This window comes from Lygodium microphyllum, chromosome 11 (genome assembly GCF_053477565.2).
Source record: "Lygodium microphyllum isolate KBCC chromosome 11, Lygodium_microphyllum_v1.1.10, whole genome shotgun sequence".
Classification (NCBI taxonomy): domain Eukaryota; kingdom Viridiplantae; phylum Streptophyta; class Polypodiopsida; order Schizaeales; family Lygodiaceae; genus Lygodium; species Lygodium microphyllum.
Window position 1 is genome coordinate 5,116,879 of NC_141145.1, and position 23,042 is coordinate 5,139,920.

The 23,042-nt window shown below is 40.8% G+C and overlaps 1 pseudogene; it reads right to left on the reverse strand.

Annotated features, from left to right (window-relative positions):
- The window catches only part of LOC148028498 (uncharacterized), a 120,720-nt pseudogene extending 97,993 nt beyond the window's left edge, over window positions 1–22,727 (reverse strand).
- Between the last annotated feature and the right edge of the window lie 315 nt (window positions 22,728–23,042).

The window sequence follows — 23,042 nt, forward strand, 5'->3', positions numbered from 1 at the left end:
GGTGCAAGTACATTTGATGGAATAGTCTGAACCCTCATCATTTGAGTCTACAAGCCCGTACATGCATTGGTAATATCACGAACCACTTGGTAATTTATGGTGGATGCAATGCAGGAAGGGCAGGGTATGCAATTATGGAAATGGTCTTAGCAATGACCTATGGATGCAAAGGATGTATGGCTTTATGTGGCATTGAGAGCCACTATTGAGGCCTTGGATGTCTAGGATAAGACCCTCACCATTGGGATAAGGCATGCTCCTTGATGACTGGGATAAGGCCCTCACCATTGGGATAAGGCATGCTCCTTAATGACTGGGATAAGACCCTCACCATTGGGATAAGGCATGCTCCTTGAGGGAGTTTTTGAAGGGTATTGCAGATAGCCAGTCCTACACAGTCAGCCCGCAAAAGCTGATTAAAGCAAAACCTTCTTGTGTGATTGAGTACGGACTCTATAGCTTGATTCGAAGAGGGAATCTTCCCCTTTGATCTGAACTAGAAACTCCCCATTCCGCCTTACGGTTTGGGAGATACACTCAGTTTTGTGCTCAAAGGTACTGTGGGACAAGCAACAGTCCTACACACTCAGCCCGTAAAAGTTGATTACAACAAAGATTTCTTTGTGATTGAGTGTGGGCTCTATATCTTGATTCGAAGAGGGCATCTTCCCCTTCGATCTGAACTAAAAGCCTCCCCATTCCGCCCTACGGTTTGGGAGATACACTCAGTTTTGTGCCCAGAGGTACTGTGGGACAGGCAGCAGTGCTACACAGTCAGCCCACAAAAAGTAATTACAGTAAAGCCCTAATCATTTACTGTCAGAGATATTTTTGTATAGCCTCGTAGAGGGATCGAGAGTTTTCATTTGAATCAAAAAGTTTGGTGATCGGAGTTCCCTAGCTTAAGATATCGTCATTTTTGTAACAAGGGGTCTGGTGGACTGCACTTGGGATGGCAGGCCACAAGGATAAAGCAAAGACCCAGGATGAATTTCAGCGTGAAATAAGGGACTCCCGTGCCTCAATGAACGATCCTAGCTCAGCCCAAGAGGATCGTGAAGACATGTTTGAAGAGGGTGCCCCCGAGATAGATCGCTTATCTCTGCTCAACCAAACCTTATGCCAACATGAGACCCATCATGCTGAATGACATTGAGAGATGGAGCAACACCATAGGGAGATGGAAACCCGCCAAGATCACTGTCATTCCGAGATGATGGCCAAAATGGACCTACTCATAGAGCGCATGGGCGCCCTCATCCCTACCATTGCCCCCCTTAGATCGACCCAAGGAGTATGTCCCTCCCCGTGAGGCTAAACCCCCCCTCCCATTGGAGACCGGGCATAGCCCACAAGGTCTCGGTGGTACCCATGGCATTCCCCATAGCACTTATGAGATAGGTGAGCCCTCCACTCAACATGATGAACCCCTCCTTCCCTCCCCCGTTACAAATCCTTCAAGCCCATCATTGCACCCCAACTCCCCTGTAACGGAAGCTACTTGCACACTCAAGGGAATGGCTCCAATGCAAATCTTGGGAAGCATGGAATGCACAGAGTGCATGGGCAGCATGCATATGGCAATGGGCAGCATGCACATGACAATGGGCAGCATGCATATGGCAATGGGCAACATGCACATGGCAATGGGCAACATGCACATGGCAATGGGCAGCATGCATATGGCAATGGGCAACATGCATATGGTAATGGGCAGCATGGACATTTTGGTCAGCAAGGTCCTAATGGGAAATTTGGTACTCATGTAATGCAAGGGCAGCATGGCCCCCATGGAAATTTTGGACAGACGGGGATTGGACAGCAAGGCATGTATGGGCAGCATGTAGCACATGGCATTCATGGGAAGCAAGGCCCAAATGAGCTGCGTGATAAGATTGTGTTTACTAAATTCAATGGGCAGTCCTCATCCCCAGCTGAACTAGAGGAATGGACCTCTAAATTGGAAGCCTATTCTCTCATCTACCCCTGTATCCATGAGGCAAAGATCATTTTTGCCTCCCTTCATTTAGAAGGTTTTGCCCACACATGGTAGAGATTCGTTCAAAGAGAAAATCAGCAGTTTCGTGATTCGGAAGAGTTCAAGATGCATATAATCCAAGTTTTTGTCTCCCCGGTGGAAGAAGAATGCTTGGCTAGACAATGATATTAGTTTGATAAGTGAAATCTCATCGGGAGGGAGTACACCAATCAATTTATGAACCTATCCATGTATGTTGAGGTAGTCAGTGATGAGGCCAAATTACATAAATACATTTATGGGCTAGATGCGCATCTCTCAACTAATGTAATGGCTCAAAAGCCAACCATCCTATTTGCAGCCATAGAATTGGCTGAACGCTATGGTCAAAAATACTGCCGCAATGAGGGCATGCAGCCCATTGCAGGACAATAGATATACCCTATCAGGCAACCCCCATATGCTAATAATTATTGCATCAACAATGCAGGAAATGGTAGCCCCAAAATTCCTACTTACCCCACTTTTAATGCTGAAAGGAAATATGGCAATTTTGGGATAGCACCACCCTCCAAAAGTGACCCAAAGTATGCTGAAAATAAGACAAGGAATGGCTTCAGCCCTAACGGTCAAAAATTCATTCCTCCTGAAGTGGTCAAGGATAGAAAAGCCAAAGGCTTGTGCTTTAAATGCGGGGATAAGTACATGACTGTTCATGGATCCAAATGCCCCTTTAAGAAAGCCATTGTCAAGTTTAATAGCATGTATGTGCTAGAAGATAGTGACAAGTTAGAAGAGGACTTGCATGACAACTCTCCAGTGATGACACTTACTGAAAATGCTGAATGTGAGGAGGATATTGATACCGATCAGTTTTATGACTCACCGGACGGGTTCCCTTTTGACCTCGGTGGCTGCCCCATTGATGACATGCTTGGGAATGACCCTTGGCACCCCTCATTCACCACTATATCAACTTGCTCGATCTCCATGGATGCATGGAATGGCTCTAGGAACCCGAACACTCTACGAGTGCATGGTAACATTGATGGCAAGAGTGTATACATCCTCATAGATAGTGGCAGCACGCATAGTTTTGTGAATAAATCAACTCTTGGCCATTTGACGTGTGTTCCCACTGAATTACAGCAACCTCTTTGGGTTCAAGTGGCCAATGGAAATGAGGAAGTGAGCTCCCATGTATGCACACAAGTGTCTCTCAGGCTGGTTGAAAATTACAATGCAAAGGTAAACTTAATTACCCTTGATATGGGCCCCATGGATGTTGTTTTGGGATGTGATTGGCTTCAGCAGTTGGGAAAAATCTCTATGGACTTCTCTCAGTTGTATATGGAGTTTATAATGCATGGGTAGCTTGTACGCTTGGAGGGAATCAAAGAAAATGCAGATTTTCAGCTTATAACAGCAAGACAACTCAAAAAATAATTCAAGAAACGCTCCCAAATCTTTGTCTTGCATTTGCATAAGGATAATGATGACCAACACACCTTGGGGAAGTAAAATGCAGCACTAAAAGCGCTTTTGGCTGAATATGAGGACCTATTTCAACCCCCCACTATACCGTTCCCCCTCAGAGATCGGTGGATCACCCGATTGACTTGAAGCCCCATGCCAAGCCCATCAATAAACCCCCATATCGACTCTCTAAATGTGAACGAGAGGAAGTAGCAAAGCAAGTCAAGGAACTCACTGAGATGGGATTCATAGAGCCTAGCTCTTCCCCTTATGCCTCCCCGGTTCTATTGGTTAAGAAAAAGGACGGATCTTTCCGGTTGTGCATTAACTACCGTGATCTCAATAAGATCACCGTCAAAAATAGATACCCCATCCCTCGAATTGATGACTTGCTTGATGAACTCAAGGGAGCACACTACTTCACCAAGATTAATTTGCGATCCGATTACCAACAAATCAGAATGAGGGTGGGTGATGAAGTCAAAATAGCCTTTCGGTCTGACCGTGGCTTGTACCATTTCCTTGTCATGCCATTTGGGCTCACTAATGCACCCACCACATTTCAGAGCTTAATTAACAAAATATTGCAGCCATGGCTTTTCCAGTTTGTGTTGGTATTCTTTGATGATATACTCATTTACAGCAAGTCACTGCATGATCATCTGAAGCATGTCAGGCAAATTTTTGATGTACTGAGAGAGCACCGGCTATTTGCCAAAGAAAGCAAGTGTGTCTTCATGCAAACAGAGGTTGAGTACTTAGGACACATTGTTAGTGGAAAAGGCATCCAAGCTGATCCTAAGAAAGTGCAATGTGTTCGGGAGTGACCCACCCCACTACCACTACCTCCTTGTGTGGTTTTATTGGCCTCTCCTCTTTTTATCGGAGATTTATTCACCATTATGCCATAATTGTAGGCCCATTAATAGACAAGTTGAAAAAAGAGGCTTTCCTATGGGATGAATTGGCCGACCGCAGTTTTCAGCAGCAGTTGAAAGACTTGCTCATTTCAGTCCCCCATCCACGTATGCCCCAACTTTTCAAAGGATTTTACCATCCAGTGTGATGCTAGTGGACGGGGTATTGGTGCAGTCTTGCTGCAAGAACACGGGGTAATAGCATTTGAGAGCCGAAAATTGGATGATAAAGAGAGAGAGGTGCATGTCTATGATCAGGAGATGTTGGCAGTCATTCATGCTATCAAAAAGTGGCATCACTACTTGTGTGGTAGTAGATTTAAGGTGAAAAGTGACCACCGTGTGCTCAAATACTTCTTGACTCAGCCCAACCTCACTCCCAAACAACATAGATGGGTGGCTACCCTACAAAACTATGACTTTGAGATTACCAACACCTGGACAAGGACAATGTAGTGGCTAATTCACTCTCTCACATGTGGGCATGCAAGGTTTCATCCATCATTGAACTCCACCATGATTGGATTGAAGAGCTCCAAGAGGCATACTTCCTTGATGCTGAATTCAGCCCTCTTTTCCAAAAATTACAGCAAGGTGTCATGGATGACAATTCCCAATATCAGCTCCACAATGGCCTCATTTGGATCCATGGCCATATTGTGATTCCCCATGCCTCTCCCTTCACCCAAAGGATCCTTGAAGAGATGCATTCTTCACCGATTGCTGGCCACTTAGGAGTCTTCAAAACAGATGACTGAGTTTTGAAAAGCTTCCATTGGAAAGGCCTATGGCGGGATCTTAAAGACTTTGTGTCTAGATGTGTGCCTTACCAACAAAATAAAGATAGCACTCTTAAACTGGGTGGATTATTGCAGCCTTTACCTATCCCCGAAGAAAAATGGACCCACATTGCCATGGATTTCATCAATGGTTTACCTACAACCAAGAAGGGTTGGGATAGCATATATGTGATAGTTGACTAAATCACTAAAGCAACCCATTTCATCCCTACAAAATCCCAGTTTATAGCATCTCAAGTTGACACTCAGTTTATGGAGCATGTTTTTAAGTTTCATGGCTTACCCCAAGTCATAGTACATGATTGGGACACCAAATTTATGAGTCAGTTTTGGCAGACAATTTTTAGCTCCATGGGGACTAAATTGGCTCCGTCCACAGCCTACTATCATCCCCAAACGGATGGGCAGACCAAGAGAGTCAATAAATGGCTTGAAACTTATTTGCGACATTTTTGTCATGATGTGCAGAATTCTTGGGACGTATGGCTGCACTTGGCTGAATTTTCTTACAACAACTCCACTCATTTGAGCATTGGAGTCTCTCCCTTCGAAGCATTATATGGTTATCGGGTGCCCCTTCCTACTGTGATCTTCAATGAAAAGCTCAATCCCCTTGGAAAAGAAGAGTTGGGCCGCATGCAAGCTTTACTTCAACAATGCAAGATAAACCTCAAAAGGGCTCAAGAGCACATGCAGATCCATGCTGATGCAAAAAGAAGACCCCTTGACTTTCAAGAGGGTGAATTGGTACTCCTCAAGGTCCCCAAGTCCCGTTAGGCCACACTAAAGGATGATTCTTGCAACAAGTTGGCACATCGTTACTATGGGCCCTACAAAATCATTAAGAAGGTCGGGGACTTGGCTTACCATCTCCAACTCCCTCCCACTACTAAGATCCATGATGTCTTCCATGTGAGCCAATTGAAACCTTTCATTGGCACTCCCAAAGATCATGTAGAGGAGCTACCACCCATAGATGAGGAGGGCCTTATTCAGTACATTCCTGAAGGGGTCATTGGGCAACGTGAAAAGAAACTCCGCAACCGTTCCATACATGAATACCTAATCAAATGGCAAGGCCTACCAATAGAGGAAGCCTCTTGGCACCCAACATCTATATTGGATGAATTTCCACACCTCAAGGAGACCGTATTGGCTGGAACTTAACCATGACATATGTTTTGGGCTGCAGTCTGCATCTAGACAGCCACCTATTTTGTACCAGTTTTGGTCCTAGTCCATTTTCAGCCCCATCCTCCATACATGGGCTGAAAGTACACCTCGAGGGCTCTTTGTCGTCGTGTTAAGGGTCGAAGTTCTACCATCGAGTCTTAGAGAAGAAGAAGAGTATGGGATTCAAGGTTTGGAGAATGGAAAAAGAATGGAGTTTGACAAGATTCGGGTTTTAGAAATGACTTGGTTGAAGAAGAAGATATCAAGCTTTTTCTGTGTATTTAGCATATATGAATGGAATGAATGTCACTATCTTGATTACATCAAATGCATTTGGAAAAATAAACCATTACATAAAAGGATATTCTCAAATTTTTAATCCAAATGCAAGTTCAAATGGCTTTTAACTCATGTACATAGATGGATTACAACTCCAAGAAACTAGTATTTTGATGGTAGACTCAAGTACATTCAAGATATGGACCAATAGTACATGAAATGCATTGATGGAGCATAATTTTAACTTCATCCATGTTTTAAAACAGAAAATTCCAGCCCATAATCAAGCTCAAAAATTGTACATAAACTCATGAATAAGCTCCTCTAATCATTAATGGGTAAAGCCCTGATGTTAAGAGGTCAATTTCTTCTATTTCAATCACATGAATCACTTGTTTGTTCATCAAAATGGACAAGAATAGTGGGCTGCCCTGTTTATGACTAGTTTTTTTAGCCCATAACAGGCCATACACCTTCAAAATCCTCCCCCTTTTCTTGCCCCAAAGTCACTCAAGTACTTGGGTACAAGTCGGGCTTCATTGGACCGTGAATGAGGTAAATAAAATGAGAGAAGACATACATAAGAGCAGGCTGAATACTTTTCTCTCAAATTTCCCCCCCTTTTATAGACTGTCATACCATGCATTTTTGTCAGAACAAATAGACGAGTAAGAGGAGCTCTCACCTTCCTTGTTTGTATCTTCATGTTCAACTCTAGTTTATCTTCAGTTTGCATGCTCCAAAGCATGCACCATAGCTCCCAGTTTTCTCCAGATGCTCCAAGTTGTGCAGGCCCGCATTTTGCGCCGAAAATTGCGGGCTACATCCTGCTTAGTTCCACTTTACTTTTTGACCTACTTAGGTCACTTTGGTTCATTACTTCATGTCCCCCATGAACCTAGTGGACTTTTGGCATTTTTCATAATTTCTAACCATATTTTCCACTTGAATCAATTTGATTTATCCTGCAGACTGTCTATTTCTTCCAGCTGACCAAGTTGTAGGTTCCCATAGACTTATTTTTTTTTATCAATATACATGGTACAACTGAAAATTGTATGCTAAATACAAAAGAACTTATGTAACTAAGTTGGTTTTTGGGTAACAATGACTGAATTATGTATGCAAATTCCTCATATAAATCCTAGTAAAGTTCTTCTGTGTTCATAAAAATCCCATGATTTATATTATGAACAATAAACTCTTTGACATTCACCCCCTCCTAACCTACACATCCTCCGACATGTGCCATTTCACAAGATTACAGGTTTAAGGAGGGTCTTCTTCTTATATATCTTCATCTTCATTTTCTAAGTCTTTTTCTTCCTGCTTGTCTTCAAGTAGATGGCTCATATCCAAGTCATCAAGTTCATAAGTTGAAGATTCTCTTCGTTTGAAGAGCTCGATACGTTTCCTGACTATTGGTACTTTTACCATGGTTCCATCCATTTTAGCCAAAGAGCAAGTAGCATTATTATGTACTACTTTTACTACATATGGTCCAAACCATCGCTTGGCTAACTTTCTATGAGCACTATATTGATTGTCCAGGCTGCTATCATAGACAAGTACCCAATCATTCTCTTGAATAGCTCTTGGACAGAGTTGATGCTTCTGAAACCTCTTCTTATTCTTTAATCTTGCTATTTTAAGCCTTTCAATGGCTGTCTTGACATCTTCTGGCCTTCTTTCAAGTTGCCTTATGCGCAAAGTCAGCAATTCTTCTCTATTCATGCCTTCCTCCCAAGGTAAGATACTCCATGTGACAATGGACTCTTCAATAGGCATAATACGTGGCTGTCCATATATTAGTTCAGCTAGCATATAACCTGTTACTGCACTATGGGTAGTTCTATCAGCCCATAATGCAAATGGTAGCATTTTAGGCCATTCCCTCATCTTTCCTTTGCAAGATTTTGCTAAAGCTTTAAGAATTGGTTAATGACCTCTTTCGCTCTTACCATTGCCTTCAGGGTTGTAGGCTGATGTAAGAGATAGCTTGATTCCCAATTGAGCAAAGAAATGGCGAGCCTCATCAGCATCCAATCCGCCTCTATCAGTAGTTACTTTGGCAACACAACCATACCTGCAAAATACTTCTTCAAGTAAAAATCTACAAACAACTTGAGTAGACTTTGTTGTCAAGGTTTTTCCTTCCACTTGATTTATGAGATCTTCCCTACCAAGTACTAGATATCTCATGTTCCAAATTCCTATAGGCATGGTTACTAAATCAAAAACCCATCTATAGCAAATGGATAAAGGAAAGGTAGGCTGAAGCCCATCTCTATGCTTAACCATAGAGTACATTTGACAAACATGACAAGATTTAACAAAATGCTCAATGTCTTTATACATGTTTTGCTACCAAAATTTCTCTTTTATTTTGGCAAAAGTGCCCCATATGCCTCTATGACCAGCCAATAGGCTTTCATGAAATTCTTACATGACCTGTCTTTGAGTATTTTTTTTTCTCCTAAGACTCGAGCACGTGCCCTTCATTTCTTTTTCACATGCCTCCAAAGGTAGCCATCTTTAAGAAAAAAGCCATAAGCTTTTCTCTTGATTCTCTTAAACGCTTCATTAGTCCAATCTTCCTTCTTGGTCATAGTGCTAAAAAATTGGCCAATTTTTAGCTAATCATCTTCATAATATTCTTCTTTAAAGTGTGAATAAACCATAACAAAACATTGAGCATGCTGTCTATCAGCTGCCCACTGTCCTTCTTTGGTTGCTTATTCCTTCTTTGCTGACGTAAAATTTGTTTTAGCAGCTGAACCTATTGTACTTGCTGTAATTATTGTTGTACCTGCATTTTTTACAGCTAAACCATCATTAGGTACAGCTGTACTTGTTGTTTTCAGATTTGAACCTGCATTTACAGCATCATTTTTAGCAAATATAGACTCTGATTCTTCCTCATCCATCATTTCTTCTTCATCCTTATAACTGGCATGCAAAAGCATGTCAGCAAACAACTGGATTATCTCTTCCTGCAATATGTTTCAAATCAGGATTTAAGGATTTAATATAGGCTATTCACCTTACCATAGCTATGTCAGGAGTGGAACAGTTGGCATCATGCCCAAGAGTGGAAGGCAATCTGTTTCAACTATTACATGTGCGCCCATGAAGTAATCCCCGTCACATTTCAATGCAGTTACTACTCCCAAAGTTCTCTTTTAATTTGAGCATACCTTCTTTGTCGTTCATTAAGAACCTTCGCTCCAAAGCGAATTGCATATCTGTTGCCTTCAAGGTCGTCTTGATCGACTACCCATCCTATTCCAATAGGACTTGTGTCTACTGTGAGTATAATAGGCTGTCCATTAGAGTAATTAGCCCTCTTTAAGGTGGGGGCTAAAATAAAAAATTTCTTTAGTTTTTGAATAGCTTGAGTATGTTCTTTTTCCCATATAAACTTTTGGCCTTTCCTTAGCAGTTGATAAAGATTTTTAGCAACATGAGCAAAATGTGGGATCCAAATAAGGTAGAAGACATATGCACGAAGAGATCTTCTCACCTTCGAAACATTTGTGCATATTTCCTGCATTTTGCTGATAGCATCAATCTTGGATGGAGAAGGCTTTCGGCCATATGGACCACACATATGCCCTACCACAAGAACTTCTTCGACTCCAAAAACAGATTAAGCACCTGAAAGAGTAAGATAGACTTCTTCTAATTTAGACAAGATTTGAGCACAATCATTAATATGATCAGAAACAAACTTGCGGCATCCAAGTTCGTTGAGTTCTTCATTCTTCTCATGAACTTCACATCCTTTGATTGGTACATCATCAAGGAAAGGAAGGGTTAATTGAGGAATATAATCTCTCAACACTTTATGCATGGCATTCATCATGTGAGCTACTGAATTCGTAGCCCCTTGAGGTAGAGTACACATGCAGACTAAGCCAAGAAGCGTCTTCATTGTGGTAATGTCTTGTCTTTCCAAAGCAAGCTGAAATTGGTCATAGCCTGAATATAAATCTCCCATGGAATAAATTGCTTTACCTGCAAAACTTCAGCAAATTCATCAACAATTGGCTCCGAACCAAAATTTCTAATAGTGACTTTATTGACATGCTGTAAATCTTAAATGAATCGCAGAGATCCATTCTTCTTGGGCAAGGTAAACCATCGGTTGGAATATGGAGCTGAAGATGGCTCCAATATTCGCATTTTTATCTTTTCATTTAGAAGCTCCAATAACTTAGGCAAATGAGCCCTTGGTACCGGAATTGGTTTAAGATTCCAAGGAACGTGTGGGACCATAAAAATCACCATTGGTGCCACGACGCTTGGATCCACACAGCCAATTTCATGTGGCTGAAATGAAAAAGCTTTACCATGATTCTTTATCATCTGCATGAAGATTTGCTTTTCAGCTGGGCAAGAGAAAAGATTCTTCACCAAATTTCAGCTCTTGTAAACTGTCTGCTGTAAATTGGTGACCAATCTTTGGGATCACAAAGGCTTGGCTGTTTGGATATCCTTTTTGCTAGTCCATCACTTTTGGGTGTTAGAGGAGTAGCCACTGGCTTGACCTTTTTATCAACTGTCTTATACTTTGTTTCTACTCTTACCTCTTCCTTGTTCGGATGTCCAAAAGCTTCATGATCTGCAGATTCTTGAATTATGTCATACATATCCAATGTGCATACTTGTATGGACTGATTTTTAGCTTGATTTTCTGCATGAACAGCTGCATATATTTTAGCCATTGCATCATTATAATTCAACCCATAAAATAGCCTTGAAATTTTTTCATCTATAGGAAAAACATCAATTTTCTTTAGTTCTTGTTCCACATGACATAGATGCTTTCTTTCAGCCCTATTCATGGTTGAAAACTGTTTATAACATCCCACACTATTGGCCATAAAAACCTGCAAGTCAGCTTTTGGCCTTGCCCCCTTTACATGTGAAGGTAATTTTTTATAACATGATGCACTGCCATAGCCTCCACTTATAGCAGTGCTACCCGAAAACCCTTAAATTCTCGGGCATTAGGAGGAACAAGATGATCTCTCAATCGATCTCTATTTGGGTGATGATTTACACATACAATCAAGAATTGGACAGCTTTATCATTATCCTTACTTCTTATCCGAGCATATGATGAACCATCATCAAGGGTCTTTGTCTCTAAACGAGACTCAGAAATAAAAAGTTGTCCAAGAATGATAGGATAGCTGCTGGAATGTTGAACAAAGAAATGAAATTCATCTTTTACATTACCAATAGTAACTTGTACATAAGGGCATGCTGCATAAAGATCACCAGAGGAGTTATTGGATGCTTTCATGCACCATCCTGGTTCCACATCAATGGGCCATCCGCCATTCTCGTAGAGACTTCTTGACATGACATTAATCTCTGAGCCATGGTCTATAAGGGCAATGCATGGAGTCTCTTTTTCTCCAATCTTAACAATGGTTTCAGTGGTCACCCTTGCCCAATGGGTACGGGAGTAGTGACTACTAGGAATAAAGTGAGCATCACTTTCTTCTTGCATGTTGTGAAGATGAGATTCTTTCTTAAGCATGGGCTGCACTTTAGATTGAGAAGTCCCCACCATAACAGCTTCTTCAATTTGTGCTTCATAGATGTCTTAATCTTTGGCTTCTATGGCTGCAATCAATTCTTTGATTGCCTCCAATCGAATCCCTTCAGTTTTCAGCTTCTCTTCATCCTGCAAATACACATGAAGTGCTTGCAAAAAAGCATGCACAAATTCTTCAGTTTCCTCGCCAACATATTGTCTTTTTTGTTTAATTACATCAATTATTACATCATGAAATCCTCGTTTTGCAATTCTGAGAATTTCACCTAATGTAAATTCAATTCTACTTCCAAGAATCCTTTCTTCTAGGATCTGCTTAAGATCCGTTGCGGTCTCTATGTCAGACTGCAACTTGTAACTAGGATGTTTAATTTTTCTTTTTCCTTCTGTCTTCTTGCTTGAGGAGCATCTCCCATATCAAGCTCTGGTGGTGATGGATTTTCAGCAGCCTTCTGCTGATCTGGTTTACTTCTTGTCACGCGTTTAGTTGGTCCTGAAGAAGAAGGACCGACAACATCTTCATCTCTTCTTCTTTTTTCTTCTATCATGGCTTCATGATTATTAATTTCAGCTAACCGAGCAAAAGATGAAAATGAATCAACTGGCTTGGTCCATCCGGTACTTCCTCGGATGCATTGACTGGCAGTAGTTAAATCATCTTTGGTTGCCTTGCCTTGCTCCATGCGATCTAAGGCCTGCATCCACACTTTAGATTTTGCATTAGTTTTTGTTCTTGTTGCCAAATCCTCCAATCTTTTCTTCATGCCACCGTTGCCAAAATTTGGCTCAAGAGGAAGCCCGGTTTTGGTTGCATGAATTTTACCATCCTTCCAAAAGACTAATTTTTGTGCTTCAGCTTCACGGAATGCACCGCACTCCCTCTTATCATACTGTAGGCTATCACACTAGATACAACGTCTTTTGAAGCCTTCTCGTACAGGTCTTTGGGTAGTTGATCATCCCCTTTCTTCCACTTTCACATCAAGCCTTTCCACTTTGGAATTAATCTCCATTAGATTAAGATGGAGATCCCGCATGCTTTTAATTAGCTTATCCATGGCATCCTTCTTTGGAGATGGAACAACAGAATTTCTTGGTTGCTTGGCCATAGAGACAGGAGGTCAAGAAACAGGAATAGGCTCCTTCATGGATTCGGTTGGTGCAGGGGTTGATCCCCATCTTAGGCACAACCGCTCTCTTCGAGCAATCATATTAACTGCTTCAGTGACATCACTCCAAGCAGTCTTCAATCCCGTCTCAGAGTCAGGATCTTCAACTTGATCAGTTAGCTTTTCTTGAAGGAAAGGATCTGCAGCCTTTAGAAATAATTCAATCTTCTGGCTTTCCATACTTTGTTGATCCTCAGGATCTAGTTGAGAAAATTTGCTTTCAAATTCGCGATGAAGAGCAATGGCGGTTAGATTTTTATTGGGCCTTTCAACCCATTCAGTGAAAACTTTCTTTGTCATAAGGCCAGAATCTTCAAGAAAATTTTCTTCTTGAAGAGCCTTCTTGAATGCGGACCATCCCGCGTCTTTTTGGAAAAGACCATGAATTCGGTCTTGGAGACCATGCACAGCCAAACGGTCGGCTCCAAGCATGTTGAGGAACTTCGAAGAAGACCATCTTGTCAGTATAGAGGCGGATAAAAGAGGATACATTTTGCCCATTAAATTGCTTGAGCTCTTGCCCAACTGTTTCCAAAGCTTTAATGGCGGCGGCATCATTCCACTCTTCTTCTTGTCTCCGTTGTTGTTGCAATTGCAACTACTGCTGAAATTGCAATTGTTGTTGTTGGCTTTCTTGCATCAGACGAACCAAATGTTGCAAGGCATCTCCTCCCGAACTTGATGATTCTCCCATTGTACTTTCTCTTCCACATCGGACCTTTCACGTCGGGTTCACCACTGTCGTCATGTTAGGGGTTGAAGGTCTACCACCGGGGCTTAGAGCAGAAGAAAAGTATGGGATTCAAGGCTTGGAGAATGGAAAAAGAATGGAGTTTGACAAGATTCAGGTTTTAGAAATGGCTTGGTTGAAGAAGAAGATATCAAGCTTTTTCTGTGTATTTAGCATACATGAATGGAATGAATGTCACTATCTTGATTACATCAAATGCATTTGGAAAAATAAGCCATTACATAAAAGGATATTCTCAGATTTTTAATCCAAATTCATATACCAAATGCAAGTTCAAATGGCTTTTAACTCATGTACATAGACGGATTACAACTTCAAGAAACTAGTATTTTGATGGTAGACTCAAGTACATTCAAGACATGGACCAATAGTACATGAAATGCATTGATGGAGCATAAGTTTAACTTCAGCCCTGTTTTAAAACAGAAAATTCCAGCCCATAATCAAGCTCAAAACGTGTACATAAACTCATGAATAAGCTCCTCTAATCATTAATGGGTAAAGCCCTGATGTTAAGAGGTCAATTTCTTCTATTTCAATCACATGAATCACTTGTTTGTTCATCAAAATGGACAACAACAGTGGGCTGCCCTGTTTATGACTCGTTTTTTCAGTCCATAACAACCCATACACCTTCAAAATCCTCCCCCTTTGCTTGCCCCAAAGTCACTCAAGTACTTGGGTACAAATCGGGCTTCATTAGACCATGAATGAGGTAAATAAAATGAGAGAAGATGTACATAAGAGTAGGCTAAATACTTTTCTCTCAGATTTCCCCCGTTTTATAGATTGTCATACCATGCATTTTTGTCAGACCAAATATACGGGTAAGAGGAGCTCTTACCTTCCTTGTTTGTATCTTCATCTTCAGCTCTAGTTTATCTTCAGTTTGCATGCTCCAAAGCATGCACCATAGCTCCCAGTTTTCTCCAGATGCTCCAGGTTATGCAGGCCCGCATTTTGCGCCGAAAATTGCGGGCTACATCCTGCTCAATTCCACTTTACTTTTTGACCTACTTAGGTCACTTACAGATCACTTTGGTTCATTACCTCAGGTCCCCCATGAACCTAGTGGACTTTTGGCATTTTTCATGATTTCTAACCATATTTTCCACTTGAATCAATGTGATTTATCCTGCAGACTATCAATTTCTTCCAACTGACCAAGTTGTAGGTTCCCACAGACTTAATTTTTTAAATCAATATACATGGTACAACTGAAAATTGTATGCTAAATACAAAAGAACTTATGTAACTAAGTTGGTTGTTGGGTAACAATGACTGAATTATGTATGCAAATTCCTCATATAAATCCTACTAAAGTTCTTCTGTGTTCATAAGAATCCCATGATTTATATTATGAACAATAAACTCTTTGACACCGTGCCAACACCTTACTTGCCCCGATCGGAGTTCCCTAGTGGAAGTTATGGTTATTTTTCTCGAGCCATACCATCTGGGACAGCACACTAGTAATTCGTGGACAGCCCTTTATTTTGTAACAGTTTTGGTCCTGACCTGATTGCAGCCCCACCCCACCCACCTGGGTTGAAAGTACATCTCATGGGCAATGACACCTCAACTGTCCCATTCGGAGTTTTCGACACAAAGTTATGGCTGATTTCCTACGGCACACCCTTACAGTCCATGACTACATCCCTTGTTTTTTAGGACAAAAATTTTATGAGACGGGATGGTTTGTAATGAACAGGGATCACGGGAACATGGCATGGGAACATACTAGTCATACTGATTGTATATAATGTGTAAGAGGGTATTTTGAGGCATGACAAAAATTATCAAGAAACTCTCTTTTCACCTTCTCAAGCTTCCATGGCTTCTTCTTTTTCTTCTTCCTCTTCTTCCTTTCTCCCTCTTTCTCTCTCTTTTTCTTGCCTTTCTCTCTCCTCTTCCTCTTCTTTTGCAGTCCTTCTCTCTCTCCTTCCTCTTAGTTAGGACAGTTAGGTCTCTTTCATTACAAGTAGCAAAGGGTTTTAAGAAAGAGCATGGTATTGACTTTGATGATGTCTTCTCTCATGTGGTTAAGATGACCACCATGCACTTAGTCTTGGCATAGGTTGCATAGCTTGACTTGAACTTGTACAAGATGGATATCAAGATAGCTTTCTTACATGGAGACTTGCATGATGAGATTTACATGGAGCAGCCTAAGGGCTTTGTAGAGCCTGGCATGGAGTACCTAGTATACAAGCTGAAGAAAAGTCTTTATGGATTGAAGTAGGCACCTAGGGAATGGTATCATAAGTTCGATGCCTTTATGCAGTCACAAGGCTAAAACATAGTGCTATGGATCAATAATTGTATTTTAGTACTCTATGTGGATGACATGCTATTAGTAGGGAAAGAAAATGATGAGCTAGATGCTCTTAAGGCTCAACTCAAGAATAGCTTTGAGATAAAGGATATGGGAGAGACCTCTCACATACTTGGTATGCGCATTAGACAAGACATGCATCAAGGACTCATCTACTGTCGTAGAGGGAGTACATTCATAAAGTCCTTGAGTGCTTCTACATGCAGGACATGAAGCCTATTGGATGTCCATTACCTTCTTATGTGAAGTATCACAGGTTGATTGTATGAAGGTAGATGAGCAGAGGACCAAGGTGGCCAAGATTCCCTATCCATCTATAGTGGGCAATTGCCATGATAGCCACTCATCTAAATATTTCCTTTGTAGTTGGTGTTGTGGCATACTATATGGCTACACCTGGGAAGAAGCATTGGGATGTCGTGAAGGGTATCTTGAGGTACCTGAAGGGCACTGAAGATATGCACATATGCTATTGCAGCTAGGATATAGGAGTCTTGGGGTACATTGACTTTGATTATGTAGGACATGCAGATAGTAGGAAGTCCACTTTTGGTTATGTCTTCACTTATGCTTGAGGTGTGGTTTCATGGATGTCCAGGGTGCAAAAATGCATGGCCCTTTCTACTATAAAAGCCGAGTATGTTGCAACCACTGAGGCTTGCAAGGAGGCCATTTGTTTGGGTCATTTGGTTCATGACCTTGGTATTGATGCTATCCCTACCATGCATTCTGATTCTATGAGTGCTATCTAGTTAGCCAAGAATCCGGTCTTCCATGCGAAGACGAAACACATTGAGGTGAGGTATCACTACATACTTGGGGTCATTGAGGACAAGTCTCTTGACCTTCTTAAGATCTCGACTGATCAAAATCTTGCAGACTTTCTCATGAAAAGCCTTTCTATAGAGCGTTTTTCCTTCCTCAGGAGGTTGATGGGCGTGGGATGAGATTACATCTTTCCGCATTCTGTTATACATGTGTACATGTTGTATTGTCTTTTATTTTTCTTTTCACTCCTCACTAGTACATATTTTCCTTTAAGTCGGAGGTTATTGGGGTTAAAGGCACCTCTGCCTAGCCGCCTGTGTATTATTATAGTGATAGTACCCATCACTACACACTACAAGTGGCAGGCACCCATCACTGTCACACATTCTTTATTCTTTAAATGACCTTTGAATGAAGGGAAGGTTGGTCACACATTGTGATTGTTGGAGTTCCCACATTGTGACTCTCTCTCTCTCTCTCTCTCTCTCTCTCTCTCTCTCTCTCTCTCTCTCTCTCTCTCTCTCTCTCTCTCTCTCTCTCTCTCTCTCTCTCTCTCTCTCTCTCTCTCTCTCTTGCTCTGGCTCTGGCTCTGGCTCTTGCTCTTGCTCTTGCTCTTGCTCTTGCTCTTGCTCTCCTGCCATAGCTCTCACCATGAAAATCCCTTGAGTTGCTCCATGTGTATCTCTTCCTTTAATTTCCCATTAAGAAAAGAAATTTTTAGATCCATTTGATGAGCCTCCGAATCAAACTCAACAACAAAAACTAACAAGACCTGAATACTAGTAATAGGATCAATAGGTGAGAAAGTTTCTTGACAATCAACTCCTGCGATTTGTAAAAAATGTTTGACAACTAGCCTTGCTTCAAATTTTTCAAATGTTCCATTTGCTTCTTTTTTTTTGTCTTATAAACCCACTTGCATTTAATAGTAGTACATCCAGGTGTTAACTAAGTTAGAACCCATGTACCTTTAGAGAGAAGAGATCAATGCTCAATTTCCATAGCCTCTTGCCATTTTTCCTTTTGTGGGGATGACATGGCATCATTGTAGGAGACAAGTTCTTTACAAATATTGAGAGCATTCTCAAGAATATCAACATCATAAACATGATAGGTACCATATAAATTCTCAATTGGGAGATCAATATAAACATCAATGCCAAGGTCATCATCATCAATAATAGGTACAGGATGTGAGTCCTAATTTGAAGAGTCAATATTATGCAGTGAAGAAGGTTCATCATCATATAGAAAAGGAAAAGTAGTGAGTAATGACTTTTTGTCATCAATGTCCTCCAATGACCAAGTCCTCCTAGCATCCTCTTGCGACTATGTGCTGCCTATAAGTTGCTCATTGAAAATAGAATTACGACTTATGATTACTTGCTTGGAGGATGGATCATAATACTTATATCCCTTAGAAAAATAAGAATATCTAATGAAAATAACTTTCAAACTAGAATGGTCAAGTTTTCTAGGAGTCTCTTTGGGTACTTGAATATAAGAAATACACCTAAAGGTTCAAAAATATGAAATAAAAGGAGTTTTCCCTATCCAAGTAGCAATCATTATTTGACAAGGAGCAGTCGTAGAAAGATAATTTTGCAAAAATAATGCTATTAAGATTGCTTCAACCCAGAATGGAGCCCCAAGAGGAACACCAAGGAAAAGGGAATTCTCTTGCAAGAAAATCTATCTTGTAACATCAATAAGCTTTTATTTCATTCCTTTGATCATCAAAACAAAGAAAACAACAATTCTTCACGCAGCATCATAGTAGATATCTCCCACGGATTTGATAGAATCAACCATATTCTCCAACATCCTCACAAAATCCATCAATAGAACAAAGAACACAAGGGAATACACCATCTTTGAATGGAAATACATCACATATTATTCATCTTCAATGTATTCATAGTTCTCTCTCTCAATCTCTCATATGCAGTTACACTATTTTAATAGAATTGACTATCTCTGACTCTCTCTCTCTCTCTCCATCAATAGTACATCATATCCTCACTAAAATCACACAATAATCACTCACAATAATCCTTCTTAGGTCGTGGATACACCTCCCAAAAGGTATGTCAGATGCGAAGGGGCACCAGGGACATCATAGTGTCCTGTGAGATATGTCTTCTGTCACTATCCTTCTGTTACCTTCTGTGAATCTTTTGTAAATCTTCAGTAATTACTTCTTCACTTCAATTAGCTTGGATAGAGCTTCCATTCATCCTTTTCCTAAGACAAAAACACTTCCCAAAACATCCATACATCCATCATAACACTCAACAGAAATAAATAGAACAGAACCACAGAACAACAGAAGTACAGAACAACAGAGCTATAGAAGCACAGAAGCTACAAAACTTTACAGAAGATCAACAAAACCCATAAAAATCATAACAAAACCAATTCAATCTCTCATAAACCTTTTCACACATTCTCAATCATCTCTCAAAACATTCATTCAACCATCTCAACTACCAAAATAGAAACAAAACAGAACAAAGCAGAAGAAAATCAGGCCTTACAGAACCATACAGAGAGAATTACAGAACTCTTCAGAACAACATATTTCATCAAAAATCAACATAAACCCTTTCAAACATACTCAAACCACTCCAAACACTTCAAAACATCTTCAAACTCAAACAATCAACCACCAAAAACAACCATTCAACAACAAAAACAACAAAAAATCAGCCCAAAAACCAATCATTTCCACACTCCACATATCCCCACACTTAATAAGGAAGCATCCTCGCGACCTAAGAAAATGGAAGAATAAAAGCTCTATGATCTGCTAAAAACAATCTTCAATTCAGCATAAATCACCCACTTTGATCACAACCCCAACATATCAGTTTTATAACCTGGATCTGAAACACATATGAAAGGAAAACCAATAACACAAAAAAAAAACCATTCCAATATTATAAACTCAAACTATTAAAGGATATAAGAGTTCTGCATCCAAATCTGCAACTGCAACCATGTGATAACCAACTGCATCAATCTTCACAGCTTCATCTTCATCAGCTCCACATAATTGAAAAAAACATCACCCAATACAAAAAATACCCATATACAAATATAGTTTGAATGGCATGGATCCCCAAAAATTGGAGAGCAAAAAGAAATTTTCCATTAATAAAGGAGGAATGATACAATAAGGAAAAAGCTCCATTGCTAAGTAGGATGAAGGTATTTCTTCTTAAACTGCATACTAAGCTTTAAACGCTCCAAAGCTTTACTCTCATCAACAAAATGCTGAGGCACATTCTTGAGGAACTGTAAGTAACACATCCTTTCCAGTAAGATGAGGAACCTGGTAGGGAAGGCCTGTGCAAAGTAGTACAAAACATCCATCTGAGCAACAGTCACATCTACATTTGGATTGATGAGCAACTAAGGGATGCTCTTTCGAGTATTCAGCTTTGATTGCTGATGCATGAAAGCAAGATACCAACAAAAATGAGCTACAAGGCAAATAATGGTATCCTCAGAAGTAACATGCACTTTGGCAAAATGAAGGTAAGAGTTCGAACATGCCGCAGATGTATCCCAAGACCCTAGAATGAGAGGCCAATTAAACACCGATCCTGTCACACAATCATGTAACGTCCATTGTCTTTGACGGAGTATGTCACTGTCATATCCTGGAGTATCCAACACTGACTGGGGAGGAAGATTGATATAATCAAATGAAGGGGGCAATGGAATAAGAGGAGAACATTGTAAAGGAGGATAAGATAAATCATAAAAGGAAGGCAAATGAAGGGATAAGGAAGATGGCAAAGATGGAGAATTCAACAAAAAGGTACGAAGGGAATCCACTGAGAAAACAGAAGGAATAGGAGGAACAGAAGGTGGAGGGTCAGAAGGGGTAGGTGATGATGTAGGATCAACAATAAAAGGACATGTAGTAAAAACAGGGATATGAGGAAATCCAGAAGGGGTAAAAGATAAAAGCGGAATGGTATCAGGACTTGAGGAAAGAAGAGAAATATAAAAAGGGAAACGATACGGCATAAGAAAATAAGAAAGGAGATCACCAGGATCCAAAGGATAGATAGAACAATAGAAACTAAGGTCTTGGAAAAAGGAATCAGTAAATAACGGATGATCAGCAATAAAGCTCAACAATTGAGATTGTAATGGCTGGATATCAGATTTATGAAAAACACTTCGAAGACGACGAGGTTCCAAAGCGTCAGCCTCCAAAGGTGGATGCCAAGCATGTCCCTTACACCAAGACGTCTGCTCATGATAATACTTCAAACTATCTGCTAGCAGGAGCTCAACTGAGTGCACATACATGGCTGCCTCATGGGAAACCAACTCATCCACAAATCTATCAAAAACAGCTCTCAAGAGACCCGCAGACCAAAAATTTGACAACCCATCCTCTGGAGGTTCCAAATCCACATTGCTTAAAGAGATGTACAGGGCAAACCTCTGCTGATTATATTTGATCCAAAAGGAAGGAGGAGGTGACACCAATTCAGTATAGCAGGTAAAATCTTCCTGCACACAGTTCATCCTCTGCTGAAGGCGTTCCACTTAGCGGAGAACTCATCACATAATTTAGCTTTATGGTGCAACTGATCAAGCTCTCCTTTGGAAGATATTATTGAAGGGACAATAGGAGTTGGCAAAGGAATAGAAAGAACAGCCACTTTTTGGTTAAGTTCTTCAATAACTTTCTGTTGGGACTCTACAGTTGCCTGAGAGTGCTGCAACTGACCTTCACTAGTACCAAGTTTACTAGCCAAAGTGGCCATTTCCTAAAGGGCAGAATTTTTCTCAAGGTGCAAGGATGCATTCTCCTCTTCCAACTTAGCAACCTTAGATTCTAGCTCTTGGATAGTTTCCTTCTGGGAATCCATTAAGGATGTGGCAGCAGTCATTTGAGCATTAATATCAAAAAGTGTAGCCCTTTTTGCAGACAAATCCTCCAGTGCCTTAGTCCTGACTAATCAAGGAATCCACCTTGTCTTGCAAGGAAGTATAAACACTGGTATACATTGTTTGAAGACAAGAGGTAAGGGAGGTTTCCAGAGTGGACTCGACATTTGAAACTAGCTGTGAAAGCATAGGTCCAGATAATATAGTATGTAAGGATGAAGGCAGCTAGCTGATCAATTTGTCCTTCCTTTTGGGCTGAAAATAAATTAGGACAGGAGAGGAAAGAAGGAAGGGCACTATCAGACACAGTAGGAACAGGTGCGGGTACAGGGGAAGCAAGTACAAGAGGACTGGAAGGACCCTTTGTATAAAGGCGTTTCTTGCGAGAAAATATAATAGGGGACTCCTCATCTTCTGAATTTGGTTGCATAGGTGGAGGGGAGGGGACTGATGGTGGAGGATGCGGCGGTAAAGGAACAGAATCAGGCACTGGCACACCACCAGGAGGAGGTGCAAAAGTGATCATGTGCTGTAAGAAAGCACCATAGGAAACATTAATGATCTGACCCTTCCATACACGCTGGAAATGTTGATCCATATTGGAGAGTAAGAAGCTTGCCCAGTTGAACCTAGCACCCTCTAGGATCTTCACAGAAGCTGTGAACAGTTCCTTGGAAAGATACTTAGAAGCTGACTTACTCGTCATAAATCGGTTCTGGAGGAACTAACATAACTACTTCCATACTGGAGAAGAGATAGGAGCAATAGAGACCCCTGAACTGTTAATAAGTTGATTGAGAAGTAAGGGGGTAGAAGTTTCCTTCTTCAAGAGCGTAACTATCTCTTCAACAGTAAGTAACTGGTTACCGCTGGGCCAAAGGAAGCAGAAAGGAGCAAGCACAACGCTTCATGG